General features: G+C 38.2%; 1 long non-coding RNA gene across 1 annotated transcript in view; it reads right to left on the reverse strand.

The window, feature by feature from the left end:
• Nucleotides 1-728: 728 nt before the first annotated feature.
• The window catches only part of LOC122791838, a 478,486-nt gene continuing 462,810 nt past the window's right edge, over nucleotides 729-16,404 (reverse strand). Inside the window, exon 4 of the long non-coding RNA XR_006363208.1 lies at nucleotides 729-987. This is a non-coding gene — a long non-coding RNA (uncharacterized LOC122791838). The remainder of the gene's footprint in view (nucleotides 988-16,404) is intronic.

The raw sequence follows: 16,404 nt of genomic DNA on the forward strand, positions 1-16,404 counted from the left end.
TGGTGCTGCAAGTACCTGCCTGAGTTCACATAGGATGCAGCCTGGGATGTTATCGGGTCCCATGGAGACTGTATTTTTTGCATTTGAGAGAGCAGTGATAACCTGTTCCCTAGATATAAGGGGAAGGGGGCAGGTACTGGGGATGTCCTGATTTATGATGGGGGGACAGAGGAGTAAAGTTTTTCCTGAATCTGTCAGCCACCAAGTTTGCTATATCTACTGTATTTGTATATGTGGTGTCCTTGACCACCAGTTCTGAACAGATCTGTGTGCTTCCTTTGAGGTTGTGGACATATGTGAAGAAAGCCTTATGATTGTCTCTAGTAGATGTGGCCAATTTGGACTCGAAGTTTGCTTTGGAAGATTTCACCAGTGCTCTTATTTGCTTGTTCAGGCCAAGGAGACATTGCTTCCAACTGGGCACTTGCTCCTTCTTGGTCCTTTACAGCAATTTTTTCCTTTTTTTATAGAATTTATTTATTGCAGATGTCCACCAGACAGGTTTACTGTTTCTTGCGGAGGATGACTTAGTCCTATCGGGTATTCCTGATTCCGTGCATCTATATAAATGCTCACATATTGCTTTGGTGTAGTTTTGGATATTGGTGCCAGTTCCTACAGATCTTTCGACAAATTACTATAGGTAAGATCAGGTAAATTTTCAGAATGTTATAATAATACAATATTTGTGTGATACTAACCAGAAGAATTTCTAGCTCCTACACTATCTGCTTGCCAAAGCTGCAGTTTCTACCCATACCCCTGAATAAAGTCTCACATAACCTTGACAAATAACTTCACCTAACACATAGTGGTAAGGTTTGCCTCAAAAAAATGTATAGACCTCATCTCTTTATTTTCAGACTGAATGTTTGACAACATAATGCTGATGGGATAATTATTTGCATTATCAATATGTTAATTTTTCGCTTTTCCTTGAATAAAGTAGTCCATCTGGGCTGTGGTTGCTTCATTTTCAGTGGAGACCTAAGAAGAAAAGCTATAGTTAACAGTTTAATACAACAGAGAAAAAAATCAAGTTTAAAGTTACAGTATGGACAGACAATAACTGAAAGGCAGTTATAGTGCAGAAAATCTACGTCGGTAAAACATATACATATTACATATTGATATATGACAAACTAGCATACACACTGAGGTTTAAAATGTCAATATACAAAATATACATTTATGTTTAGGAGTACAAGATAGTAAGTGTGGGAAATATGAGTAGGAAGCAGAGAGGAGGGCAGGAATGTGTGTAGTGTGCATATTTGTTAGCTGACAGAAGGGGAGGAATGTGTGTACTGTGTATATTTATCAGCTGATAGGAGAGAAGGAACGTATGTAGTGTGTATTTCCCTTACCTGACAGGAGGGGGGAATGTGTCTAGTGTGTATATTTGTTAGCTGACAGGAGGGCAGGAATGTGTATTCTGTGTATATTCATTAGCTGACAGGAGGGAGGAATGAGTGTAGTGTCTATATTTGTTAGCTGGCAGGAGGGGAGGAATGTGTGCATTTGTATATTGTCAGCTGACAGGAGGGGATGAATGTGTGTAGTGTGTATATTTCTTCGCTGACAAGAAGGGAGGAATGTATGTACTGTGTATACTGGTTAGCTGACAGGAAAGGAGGAATGTATGTATTGTGTATATTGGTTAGTTGACGGGAAGGGAGGAATGTGTGTTTGTTTGTTTGTCTTTTCGGCTTTTCCCGGTTAGGGGTCACCACAGTGGAACTCCGGTCCACTAATGATTGGCAGTCAATTTTTATGGTGCCGAGTTGCCTGCCCGACGCCCAACCTTCAGCGAAGGCACACCCATTCACGCATGTCTTTCAGAGGCCACTCGACCCCGGGGAGGACATGCAGACTCCACACAGAAGGCACTCCAGCCAAGAATTGAACAGGAGAACCTCTTGTTGTGAGGCAACAATGCTACCGCTGTACCACCGCAGTCTTATTTCTAAGCTGACAAAAGGAGAGGAATGTGTGTACTGTGTAAACTTCCTAGCTGACAGGAGGAGAGGAAGGTGTTTAGTGTATATATATTTGTTAGCTAACAGGAGGGCAGGAATGTGTGTAGTGTGTATATTTGTTGGCTGACAGGAGGGTAGGAATGTGTGTACTGTGTTCATTTCTTAGCTGAATGAAGGAGTGGATTTTATGTACTGGAGGGGAGGAATGTGTGTAGAGTGTATATTCGTTATCTGACAGAAGGGGAGGAATGTGCATAGTGCATATCTTTGTTAACTGACAGAAGAGCAAGAAAGTGTGTACTGTGTATATTAGTTAGCTGACAGGAGGGCAGGAATGTGTGTAGTGTGCATATTCATTAGCTGGCAGGAGAGGAGGAATGTGTCTAGTGTGTATATTTGCTTGTTAGCTGACAGGAGGGGAAGAATGTGTGTACCGAGTATATTTACTAGCTGACAGGACTGCAAGAGTGTGTGTCGTGTATATATTTGTTAGTAGGCAGGAATTTGTTAGTAGGCAGGAATGTGTACTGTGTATATTTCTTAGCTGACTGGAGGGCAGGAATGTGTGTAGTGTTTATATTCATTAGCTGACAGTAGGGGAGGAATGTGTGCAGTGTGTATCTTTGTTAGCTGACAGGAGGGCAGGAAAATGTGTACTGTTTATATTCGTTAGCTGACAGGAGGGAGGAATGTGTGTAGTGTGTATATTTGTTAGCTGACAGGATGGCAAGAATGAGTGTAGTGTGTATATTTCTTAGCAGGCAGGAATGTGTGTACTGTGTATATTCCTTAGTTGACAGGAGGGAGGAATGTGTGTACTGCGTATATTCCTTAGTTGACAGGAGGGAGGAATATGTGTGCAGTGTATATTCCTTAGCTGACAGGAGGGAGGAATGTGTGTACTGTGTATATTTCTTAGATGACAGGAATGAAGGAATCTGTGTGCTGTGTTAATCTGTCAGCTGACAGAAAGGGAGGAATGTGTATATAGCATATATATTTTTTAGCTTGACAGGAGGGGAGGAATGTGTGTACTGTGTGTTGCTCGTCCAGTAAGGATAAAACAAACTAACAGTTGTGGGTTTGGTTCAAACAGCTATTTCACATACAAACACATCAGGATTGAGGCTTAGTAACTTAAAATTAGGTAAACTTATAAACAGACTGACTACTACACTCATACATGTTAACACTCTGGCTGTTCACTCAAAATGGCACTGCTGCCTGCACGTGCTCTCTATTTAAATGCACTTGCCCTCACTTTGAAATGCTTCTTAAATACACAATGCACAGTCTGTTCTACATCCTCCCTCTTTTAGAAATACGTCATGTACAGTAATAATGACAATAATCATTAACATGCAATTGTACAGAAATAATCCTTTGACATACAATTATACAGAACTAATTACAAGTGAAACAATCATGTCCAGGTTATGTATTTTACACTAGTTCTGGAAATATGACCTGATCATGTGACATAAAAATTAGGACTGTCTTTAATGAATGTTCAACTTCAAGGACATCTGGGACATCACCAGAAATGGGAATAGGTACTGAGACATGTCCTTCAACAGGAACATCATCTGGAGTGCTCTGAGACCTAGATTCTGTATGATGCTGCGATATCGATTCAGACATCGGATGAAGATGCCTGCAATTTCTTCTGTATTGTATACCCTCAGATTCTACTAAGTAAGATCTCGGCTCAGCACATACACCTTTCATTTGATCAATTCAATGAAAACCTTTCACTGTTTGCATTTTCACTATCCATCCTTTCAATGGAAGAAGAAATCTGTTCATTTTATCATAGTTGGACCTCTGGAATGAATGCTTTTTGAATAGTTGGGCTTTGATTGCTCTGGTGTGTTTAGCATTAAGCACCAACAAACTAGAACTGATAGGCAAGGTTGTTCTGGTTTGCCTAGACAGAAGTCTCTGAGCAGGTGAGCCCAGTAAATTGTCATGGGGTATATATGTGAGATTAAGTAAATTCAAGAAAACATCAGTATTGTCACACTTTGACCTCTCTAGTAATTGTTTTGCACTTTGTACTGCATGTTCAGCTAGGCCGTTTGACTGTGGGTACTCAGGACTACTGGTAACATGGATAAAGTCCCACTCTTTTGCAAATTTCTGAAATAGCTGACTGTAAACTGGGCACCATTGTCAGAAATAACTTTGTGTGGCCTAAGAAATTATTATTCGATATGACAGTACTGGACGTAAGGTTAAGTAGCAAAATCAATCTCAAACCAATTTGAATAAGAGTCTACCAACACTAAGTAATGTTGACTATTCCATTCGAATATGTCAGTGGCTACTGTTGAGCAAGGTAGTTCAGGAATCTGGTTTAGCTGAAGTGGCTCTTTTTGCAAATGTAGTTTAGTGCTATTGCATACTGAAAAAGATGAAAGTACTTTATCGATATCTTTTGACAGAGAAGGCCAAAATACTAGTTCTCTCACCCTTCTTTTGGTAGCTTCAAAACTTGCATGGCCACGATGCAAAATTTGAATGTACTCATGCTATAAGGAAGTAGGAACAATAACTATAGGACCTCTGAAAATGATACCATCTTCCATCAACATCTCGTCTCTGAAAGAAAAATAAGGTTGCACTTATGTTGGTACACAAGATTGCTTGACGGCCATCCAACACTAATGAAGTGGTTGAGCTTTTGCAATATTGGATCAGTCTTTGTATGATCGCTTAGCTCATCCAGTCTTGTGGTAGAAAAATTATGCACATCGAAGTCAAAATTCTCTGCATCAAGCTTTTTTGTAATAATTCTGGGTAATCTGGATAACATATCAGCCAAATGAAGTTTGCCTTTTGTATAGACCATTTTGAAGTTGCACTTTTGTAATGTGTGTATCATTCTTTGTAGTGTTGCTGGGGCTGTATGCACAGGCTTCTTTAAAATAGTGACTCCAGGTTGGTGATCATTCTCAATCGGGATATCTCGGTAATAAATATAATCATGGAACTTCAAACATTCGAACACATTTGCTAAAAGTTCCTTCTCAGTTTGAGCATACTGCATCTCAGTTTGGGTAAGAGTTCTAGATGCATAGGCAACTGGTCTATTCTCTTGAAGAATAACTGCACCAAGACAAAACTTTGAAGCATCACAGGAAAGAATTACTGTTTTTTGGACATCATAGTATCTTAACATTGGCGGACTGGCAATTTTCTGTTTCAGGTCATCAAATGCTCTCTGGTGTTGTTCCAGCCATGACCAGGTAACATTTTTGCATGTCAGCTGTCTTAAGGGCACAGATAATTTACTGAAGTCTGGTATAAACTTGCCCAAATAGTTAACTATACCAAGAAAATGCTGTAAGGCTTGGACATTGTCTGGAGCTGCCATCTCAAGAATGGCTGTTTGTTTGAAAGGATCTGGTCATAAGCCTGAACTGGTAAATAAATGACTGACATAAGTAACTTCTGATAGCCTGAATTTACATTTCAGTGGCTTGAGCTTTAGATTCACTTCACATGCTCTTTCCATAACTTTCCTTAGGTTTCTGTCATACTCTGCTTTACCACTGCCTCCATCTAGTAAATCATCTACTATTATAGCACACAGATAGCCTGAAAAAATTTGCTTCATTGCAAGCTGAAAGAATTCACTGGCAGAATTTATTCCAAAAGGCATTCTGAGAAATCTGTATCTACCAAAAGGTGTACTGAATGTAGTCAGTAGTGAAGATTTGCAATCAAGTATTACTTGCCAAAATGAGCTGAAAGAATTCACTGGCAGAATTTATTCCAAAAGGCATTCTGAGAAATCTGTATCTACCAAAAGGTGCACTGAATGTAGTCAGTAGTGAAGATTTGCAATCAAGTATTACTTGCCAAAATGAGCTCTTCGCATCTAAGACAGTAAAAACAGTGGCATTTGGCATGAGGGTAGCAACTTTCTCGACTGTATGCATAGGATGATGGGGTCTCTTTGATGCTTTGTTTAAGTCTCTTGGGTCAATACATATTCTGATTTCATCTGAGCTTTTCTTATGAGCAACTACCATGGAAGACACCCTTTCAGTTGGTTGTGTAACTAGACAAATCACACCTTGCTGCACCATTTTATCTAACTGGACTTTGACTCTGTCCTCCATAGCTATCACTCTTCTCACTGGTCTGACCACTAGACTGACCTCTCGATCTTACTTCATGGAGTACAAAACTAGAAATTTACCTAGCTTGTCTTCGAAAATATCAGCACAATCTGAGAAAATGGCATCGGTGAAAGTGGAACTAGAACATGTGCTTACATGACGGAATTCTTTGTTAAAAGAAAACAGTTTCATTTTTAAACTGTCTCTGAGACCTAATAATAACAGTATAGGTCTTTTGACTACATAAAACTGCAAGCTGTAACTGTTCCCAGCTGAATAGCATGAAAGCATACTTCTGCGCCTTTGATTTGAATCTCTTCACCTCCATAAACAACAAGCTTCGCACAACTGGGAAAATTAAGTTGTTCACCAGCTCTTACTCTAACAAATGTTTCTGCTGACATAACATCGCACTTTGAGCCAGTGTCCACCTTGAACTCTGTGGGTTTACCATTACTCATGACAGTACAAAACACTTTGTTCTTTGCCAGCAAATCCACTGCATTAACCTGTTCACCAACCACTGATACACCATCTACAGTACATAGAAAGTAGAGTTGCAGCTTTCTATATAATCTTGTTTTTTTGAGTGACCTTTCTTAATAAATGAATGAGGCTTGCTTGATTTACAAAGCTTTTGAAAGTGGTTCCATTTTTTACACCTGTGGCATTGCTGACCAAATGCTAAGAACTTTTCTCTTTTGGATTCATGATTGGCACCACAATTATGACAGTTAACAATGAGACTTGACTTGGGTTTTGTTGATTCTTGTACTGCACTGAGCATGTCTGTTTTATTGAGCTAGTCTTAGAATTTGCTGGAAAGGTATGGGCTCTCCCTGGTAATCCTGCAGGGGCGACAGCTGCCATGTGCTTAGGCCTGTTTCTGTTAGCCATGTGCTGCATGCTGTCTATGTTTGCTCTAGAGGCTGCTGAAACTATGCTCTTATGACTTGCAAGCATATTTGTGTGCCTTTCTGTAAGCTCGTGTATTTGAAAAATCTCTGTAGCTTTGCTCAATGTTAAATCACTGTCTCGAAGCAAAATCTTTCTCACTGCAACATTATTAACACCACACAAAAGCCTGTCCTTTATCAACTTATCTTTCAAATTACCAAATCTGCATGTTTTAGCTTTGTTTCTCAAGTGAGTAATGTAAGCTGCAAATGTTTCTCCTGGCTTTTGGTCTCTTGTATAAAATAAGTGCCTCTCCAATGTAACATTTGTCTGGGGGTTACACATTTCTCTAAATTTACATTTCAAGAATTCAGGGTCCTCCCTTAATTCAGCTTCTACAACAATATGATTATTTTCCCCTTCTCCTACATATACTGCTGGTGCATACACAAATGAACACTCTCTTTCAATGGCTTCTGACCCTACAAGTTTAAGCAGAATAAATGCCCTAGTTCATGCATCTTTATCAGAAGAAGCTGCTTGTATGAAAATATCTTATTCCTGCTCAGATACTCTCCAATTCTCTGTAATATTATGATCAAACACAACTGGACTGGGTCTGTGAAATGCCTTTGCCATGCCAACACATAGTAATACAGCCCCTTAGAGTTATGTATGAAAATACACACATATAAGTCAGAAATGTATGCCAAAAACTTGTAATTATGCTCACAGCACAATAGACTATTTGAAATAACTGCACTTTGACAAATAAGTCTCTGCAGCACAATAGACTATTTGAAATAACTGCACTTTGACAAATAAGTCTCTGCAGCACAAGAACACTTTGAAATCACTGTACTTTTCAAAACAACTTAGTGTATGAAACACTTTGAAATTACTCACTTTGCACACAGTAAACTCTTCACAATAATTTGCACACAGTAAACTCTTCACAATAATTGTACTGTAGTAAAGCACACACTGAAAACACTCTGAGATACTTTTTTAACAACAGTTATACTTTGAATAGCTTTAGTCAATGCAATATAATAGCTCATATAAAAAAGTGGTCATTTACTAAAAAAATGAAGTTGCTTTGCTTTACCATGCTCATTTTACCCTTTTATTATACTCATTACATTCTTTTGACTTCTATCATGATCATTATACTTTTCTTGTGCTTGTTTTACTTTAAATATGCTTGTTATGCAAGTCAGAATTAATTTTGAATGCTCTCATAAATATTACAAATAATTTTATCAAACATCGCGGTTTCTAACATTTCTCATCAGTAAAGTCTTGTGCTTTTCATTTAAGTTTAATCAATAAAGCATTTTATGTTTCTTATTTGATTAATAATGTGTTTTGTGCTTTGCAAATGCTTCATATTGTTTTCTTTATGAAATAAACCATTTATGCAAGTTTTAATTGCCTGAAATTTGTTTCTGATCTTTTCTCAAACGTTTGAGCAGGTTGGGATGAGACATTCCTCTATATACCTCTATTTCTAACTGCACACCTTATGGCTCAACTTCTGGATTCTTTCTGGCTTCCTGTTACTCAGACATCTTGGTTCATACACCATGTCGTTCAGGCACACAAGTTCTAGTACTACGTCATTCAGACATGCTGCTTCTGACACCAAGTCGCTCGTCCAGTCAGGATAAAACAGACGAACAACTGTGGGTCTGGTTCAAACAGCTTTATTACAGACAAACACATCAGGATTGAGATAAACTTATAAACAGATTGACTACTGCACTCATACATGTTAACACTCTGGCTGTTCATTCAAAATAGCACTGCTGCCTGCACGTGCTCTATATTCATACGCACATGTCCTCACTTTGAAATGCTTCTTAAAGACACAACGCACACTCTGTTCCACACTATGTATATTTGTTAGCTGACAGGAGGGGAGGAATGTATGTACTGTGTGTATTTGTTAGCTGACAGGAGGGGAGAAATGTGTGTATGTGTGCATTCGTTAGCTTACAGAAGGGGAGGAATGTGTGCAGTGTGTGTATTTGTTAGCTGACAGGATGGGGGGAATGTATGTAGTGTGTATATCTGTTAGCTGACAGGAGGGATGGACTGTGTGCATTGTGTATATTCGTTAGCTGACTGGTGGGCAGGAATGTATGTACTGTATACATTTCTTAGCTGACAGGAGTACTGGAATGTGTAGTGTCTACATTTGTTAGCGGGCACAAATGCGTGCACTGTGTATATTCGTTGGTTGGCAGGAGGTGAGGAATGTGTGTACTGTGTATATTCATCAGCTGACAGGAGGGCAGTAATGTGTGTAGTGTGTATACTTGTTAGTTGACAGGAGGGGAGGAATGTGTGCACTGTGTATATTCATTAGCTGAAAGGAGGGGAGGAATGTGTGTACTGTGTACATACGTTAGCTGACAGGAGGGTGGAATATGTGTAGTGTGTATATTTGTTAGCTGAAAGGAGAGGAGGAATGTGTGCACTGTGTATATTTGCTAGCTGGCAGGAATGTGTGTAGTGTGTATATTTGTTAGCTGACAGGAGGGAGGAATGTGTGTAGTGTGTATATTCATTAGCTGATTTGTTAGCTGGCAGGTGGGTGGAATGTGTGTAGTGTGTATATTCATTAGCTGAAAGGAGGGGAGGAATGTGTGTACTGTGTATATTTGTTAGCTGGCAGAAGGGCAGGAACATGTGTAGTGCGTATATTCGTTAGCTGACAGGAAGGCAGAAATGTGTCTACTGTGCATATTCATTAGTTGACAGGAGGGAGGAATGTGTGTACTGTGTATATTTGTTAGCTGACATCAGGGGAGAAATGTGTCTACTGTGCATATTTATTAACTGACAGGAAGGGAGGAATGTGTGTATGTGTATATTTGTTAGCAGACAGGAGGGTTGGAATTTGTGTAGTGTGTATATTTCTTAGCTGAGAGGAGGGGAGGAATGTGCCTAGTGTGCATATGTGTTAGCTGACAAGAGAGGATGAATGTGTCTATTGTGCATATCTGTTAGATGACAGGATGGGAGGAGTGTGTCTAGACTGCATATTTGTTAGCAGACAGAAGGGGAGGAATGTGTGTACTCTGTATATTTGTTAGCTGACAGGAGGGGAGCAATGTGTGTTCTGTATATATTTCTTAGCTGACAGAAGGGGAGCACTGTGTGTTCTGTGTATATTTCTTAGCTGCCAGGAGGGGGGGCATGTGTGTACTGTTTATATTTGTTAGCTAACAAAGGGGGAGGAATGTGTTTGGGGTGAATATTTGTTAGCTGGTAGGAGGAGAGGAATGTTTGTGCCATGTATATTTGTTAGCTGACAGGAGGAGAGGCATATGTGTACTGTGTATATTTGTTAGCTAACAGGGGGGAACAATGTGTGTACTGTATATATATATATATATATATATATATACATATTTTTTTTTTTTTTACTTGACAGGAGTGGAGGAATGAAGGTATGTGTATAATTATTAGCTGGCAGCAGGGTAGGAATGTGTGTAATACATAAATTTGTTAGCTGGCAGGAGGGGAGGAATGTGTGTACTGTGTATATTTGTTATAGCTGGTAGGAGAGGAGGAATATGGGTAAGCTGTGTATATTTGCTAGCTGTCAGGAGGGGAGGAATGTGTGTACTGTGTATATTTGTTAGCTGACAGGAGGGAGGAATGTGTGCACTGTGTATATTTGTTAGCTGACAAGAGGAAGGAATGTGTGTAGTCTGTATATTTGTTAGCTGGCAGGAGGGGTGGAATGTATGTACTGTACATATTTCTTACGTTTATACTTTTTATCTGACAGGAGGGGAGAAATATATCCAGTGTGTATAATTGTTAGCTGACAGGAGGGGAAGAATGTATCTGGTGTTTATATTTGTTAGCTGATAGAAGGGGAGAAATGTGTGTAGTGTGCAGATGTGTAAGCTGACAGGTGGGGAGGAATGCATGTACTATGTATATTCATTAGCTGGCAGGAGGGGAGAACTGTGTGTACTATGTGTATTTGTTAGCTGACAGGAGTGGAAGAATGTGTCTAGTGTCTGTATTTGTTAGCTGACAGGAGGGGAGGAGTGTGTGTAGTGTTTACATTTGTTAGCTGACAGGAAGGGGGAAATGTGTGCAATATGCTTATTTGTTAGTTGACTGGGTGGTAGGAATGTGTGCAGTGTGTATATCTATGTTAGCTGATAGGAGAGGCGGAATGTATGCAGTGTGTATATCTGTTAGCTGATAGGAGGGGAGGAATGTGTGTACTGTGTTTATTTCTTAGCTGACAGGACAGGAGGAATGTGTGTAGAGTGCATATTTTTAGCTGACAGGAGGGGAGGAATGTGTCTAGTGTGTATATCCGTTAGTTAACAGGAGGGGAGGAATGTGTCTAGTGTGTATATTTGTTAGGTGACAGGAGGGAAGGAATGTGTGCAGTGTGCAAATTTTTAGCTGACAGGAGGGGAGGAATGTGTCTAGTGTATATATCAGTTAGTTGACAGGAGGGGAGGAATGTGTCTAGTGTGTATACTTGTTAGGTGACAGGAGGGGAGGAATGTGTGTAGTGTGTATATTTCTTAACTGACAGGACAGGAGGAATGTGTACCCTGTTTGTATTTGTTAGCTGACAGGAGGGGAGGAATGTGTGTTCTGTCTATCTTTGTTACCTGACTGGAGGAGAGTAGTGTGTATAGTCTGTATATTCATTAGCTGACAGAAGGGGAGGGATGTGTGTACTGTGTATATTTGTTAGCTGACAGGAGGGTATGTAGTGTGTATATTTGTTAGCTGACAAAGATAAAGAAATTTGGGTTGAAGTTGAGGAAGATGTAGAAAATAATGTGCATGAGATATTTTTTGAGGAAACATTTATCATTAGTAAACAGCATTCAGTCATACTGCACCATTCATTTGCTCTTTCATTCATTTATCCATCAGAATCAAAAGTATTTAGGATAACACAGATAAAATTAAAGGATTTATCACATGAATGCAAGGAAAAAAAAAAAAATCAACTTAATTGATACTCTCAAAAATCCATCCCAAAGGTCTTGTCAGAATGTGCATTTTTATATCACATACCACACCCAGTCATCTCCATCTAAATTACCATTCACATGGGTCTGTTCCTGCCTGAGAACATGACTCTGGTGCTAGTTTCAAACTAACAATGGAGAAAATATAAAATAATGTCAGGACTTATAGTCACTAGAATTAAGTCACGTGCAATGTACTCTTGCATCTAGATTACCAGCAAATACTGATAATTTAAGACTCCATTGTTTGAATGAGTATCCTAAGACCAGAACCAGCTATGACTCTGGAATCATATGACACTTATTTATTTCAAAGTACTCCACTGTCTTGTCTTTTTAAATTACTCTTCATATCTTTTTCATCTCTGACCGGTTCATCTTCCTATGCTACTGCATAATCAATTCTCTCTCATCTTATTACCACCTACTTTGACTTTATTCTCCTACAAATACTGCATGATCTCCTAAGTTTACTCTTGCTATCCTTTACTGCTACTTTTCACCCATTGCTTCATCATCTCTATACTAACTGCTAATACCTGGTAGATTAACATGTAACATCACATAAATTTTACAGAATGACCCCTATTCCCATCCTTTCAATTCAATAACCTTCTCAGCACCAATGTTTTGCATCTAACACTGTACTCCTTCTTTTGTACTAATTCTGTGCCATGGAATTTAAATCCTTACATATCTGTAAATCTTACCACCCTACCTCCTCTTGTTTCATGTTTTTTTATTTGCTCCTATTTCAGTCACAATCCACTTGACTTAGCCATTTCATTTTGCAGCATAGCTCAGTAACACCCAATTCTTTTCTCTATAGTTGCATGTTTAAAAGTGCTCCATATGCTCAGTTACAATTCTTGCAGTTTTACCGAGCCAAGCTTTCCATTCCCACATTAACTTCCTTCTCCATTTTACTACAGCACGTTCGTCTTCCAGGTCATATTACGTAATAATATTAGTCTATACTCCCTAACTGCATACTGTGTGAATGTGAATGTGTGTGTGTGTGTGTGTGTGTGTGTGTGTGTGTGTGTGTGTGTGTGTGTGTGTGTGTGTGTGTGTGTGTGTGTGTGTTTGTTTATGCATCTACATTTATAAGTACTATATATATATATATATATATATATATATATATATATATATATATATATTTATATCAGCAGTAGTTAAACCTCATCCAAAACAATTAAAACCCACCAAAACTGCACACTTCCACATAATTTCTATGTTATCAAGCCTTGGAAAAACTCTAGAGAAAATTACATTCAGTCATCTGACTTAATACAACAATGACAGCTACTCTCCAATAAGTAACAAGGGCTTTGATCCCTGGAAACTTAGTGATGACATATTACAAAACATGGACTAAGGGAACTTTACTGGAACCGTATTCACTGATCTCACTTGAGCCTCAGTCATGTAGATTACCTCATACTTTTCTCTCACTTTGCTGATATAAGCTTCTGCTTGCTTCAAATACTTTCTTACCACATATTTTTTTAAATAAAAATTGGGTCTACCCTTTCTGCACTAGTTCCTATTCAATCTGGGGTCCACTAGGACTATATATCCCCCTTCTTTTTTCAGTCTTCATTAATAAACATCAATTTGTCTTACCCAGTGTACCACTACTATTATATGCAGATGATATGCTCACTTACAGATTTATCCCTAATTGCAGCAACATCCAGACACTACTCCCTATGTGATGTCATAGCCCTAAACAACTGTCTCATTTCCAAGAGACTCCTGCTTAATTTAAACAAAACTAAATCCATGCTTTTCAGAACCCACCAAAAACTTTCTGAACTTGTCCTTCTCTCAAAATTAGTGACATCACTAATCACAGCATATAAATCACAACCACCTTCAAGTAACTCAGATTACAGCTAGATAAAACCCTAAATGTTCAGGCTCCCACTGAACAAAGTTAGATCAAAGATCAAGTATCTGCTCTTGCTCTTCTTTGCTTGCATGATCGGCTAATAGGAAAAGGCATCCTTTTCACTCAGCTTGACTACAGCCTACCATCAATCAGAGTTACTACCAAAAACCACACCATAGCCTTCTAATCAGCCTACAACAAAATCCTCTGCTTCTTCCCCAAATCTCCCAAACATGAACAACACAGCGTATCCTCCAAGAAAATTAAATGGATTCTTATAAATGAAAGAAACAGCTTCTAACCTGATTCACTAATATTTAAACCATTTAAACTAAAACCACAACAACAAAACACACTTACCCCCTGTTTGCTATACATGTTCAAAATATCTCCTCTTACAACCTAAGACACCAATCTCTTTTTGTAGGCATAATACTTCAAACTCCTAGAACAAAACTATACTGCAATGAGCACAGCTTTTCACTTCTAACCACCACACTTTGTCAGTCTTTCCAACCTCATCTTAAAGAACTTCCCACCTATGTTGGGCTTAGACAAAAAAAAAAAACAAAGCTGTTCTTCTTAAGTATATTGAACAGAAATGCCACACTTCTACACATACCACCTAAATCTACTTTATTACATCTCTGCTGCACTTAATACACTAAAAATCTTCTCACATTCCAATTTCTTACTACATTTGGAATAATTCCATAATCATGTGTATATATAGGACCCTGTATCTATTTATATATATATATATATATATATATATATATATCTTTACACACACACACATATATATATATATATATATATATATTATATGCGTGTATATATATATATATATATATATATATATATATATATATAGATAGATAAATAGAGATATAGATAGATATAGATGAATAGATGTGTTTTTTTTTTCCTTTGGATTGGATGACTTCTCTGTACTTTTCTATACTAATGTTTAACTTGTTCTATGATTCCTTCATGTGTATTTAATATGCCTTTGTAAGTTGTACTGTATTACTCAGGATGGATTTTGTAAATTGTCAGTTTTGATCAGTGCCGTACCCTGCTAAACAAACTTAAATAAATAAATACAGATCACCTTCAATAAATCAAATGCATAAAAGTCTGACTCTCAATATACCAATCCCATCAAAACACCTAAACAACAAAACAACAAAACAACAATAAAAAATGAAAATAATCTTTTATGAAGGGAGCAAACCCCCCTTCATCCGTCGCATCCCTCTTCTACTTATTAATTTATACAAACTACAAGATCACACTAAAGTACAAAAAGGTTAAAATCCTACTACTCGTTGTACGTTGGTCTTGCACAATCAACTCCAGGCATTTTTTGAAATTATGCTATATATGTTTGTGTGGTGTATTTTAGCGTTTCTTCACTGAATTATTTTATATCTTCTTTTATACATGCCTTCATATTCCTCCGTTTTCCAAAGTAGACACAAACACTGAATCCTACTCACAAGCAATTTTCTGAAAGACACATCTAAATATTAAAATAAAAAAATACATATTTTCCACCCTTTGGGGATATTTAGAAAAAAATAGTGCACGGTGTTAAGCAAAAAAAAGGAATAGCGAGTGATGATACATGGTGGGGGGAGGATGATCCAGAGACACACAAACTGTAAGTGTGCTGCCAGAGAAATAGTGTGGTATTGCATTGTTCGCAAATTATAACAAATGTCATGCAAATAAGCGTCAACATGTTAATGAGAGCTATCACTTAAGCAAATGAGAAAATCAGACATGGCAGAAATGTATAAAATTAGCTAGATGTGTTACAGCAGTCATCTCTCTGAATGCCAAGAGCTTCACTTATGTTATGATGCAAGGAGACATATCAGCATTATCAGAGTAATGTATTGTCCGATGCTTTCTAGGCCAGGGTCAGAAATAGTGTGTGCTATTATCCTCTGATTCAGAGATGGGTTTCCAACAGCAAACATAAATTGCCTCCATGATCAGGACATTGAACCATGATGTGTGGATAGTAACATCAGTTGAGTAGTGTTCGCAACATACATAGAATCAAGGGGGTGAGTAGAATGCCCATCATAGTGGACTCAAATATTTATGGAACTTTATCCATACTTTTTACATGGAGTTTTCAGCATTCGACAAGCAACATATTGGGATTTTAAATGCATCGGCTTCATAAATCCTCCAGCAGTTCTTCAATGTGATGTGATACTGTGGGATGTGGAGGAGTATATATGGTTTCTACAGGCAGCAGAACAGAATACCATCACTGTACAAGCCTATTTCCCTGAGATCTTTAGAGCCATTGACTGCACTTATATTGCTATCCAGGCTTCACCTGTTCCACGTGGTATACAGTATATTAGCCAGATGGGCTTCCTTTCCATCAACTACCAGATGCAGTGCAATGCACAGGGTGTTATATGCAAGTAACTGTGCATAATCCAAGCAATTAACAT

This window comes from Protopterus annectens, chromosome 17.part0 (assembly GCF_019279795.1).
Source record: "Protopterus annectens isolate FY-2018-M chromosome 17.part0, PAN1.0, whole genome shotgun sequence".
Classification (NCBI taxonomy): Eukaryota; Metazoa; Chordata; order Ceratodontiformes; family Protopteridae; genus Protopterus; species Protopterus annectens.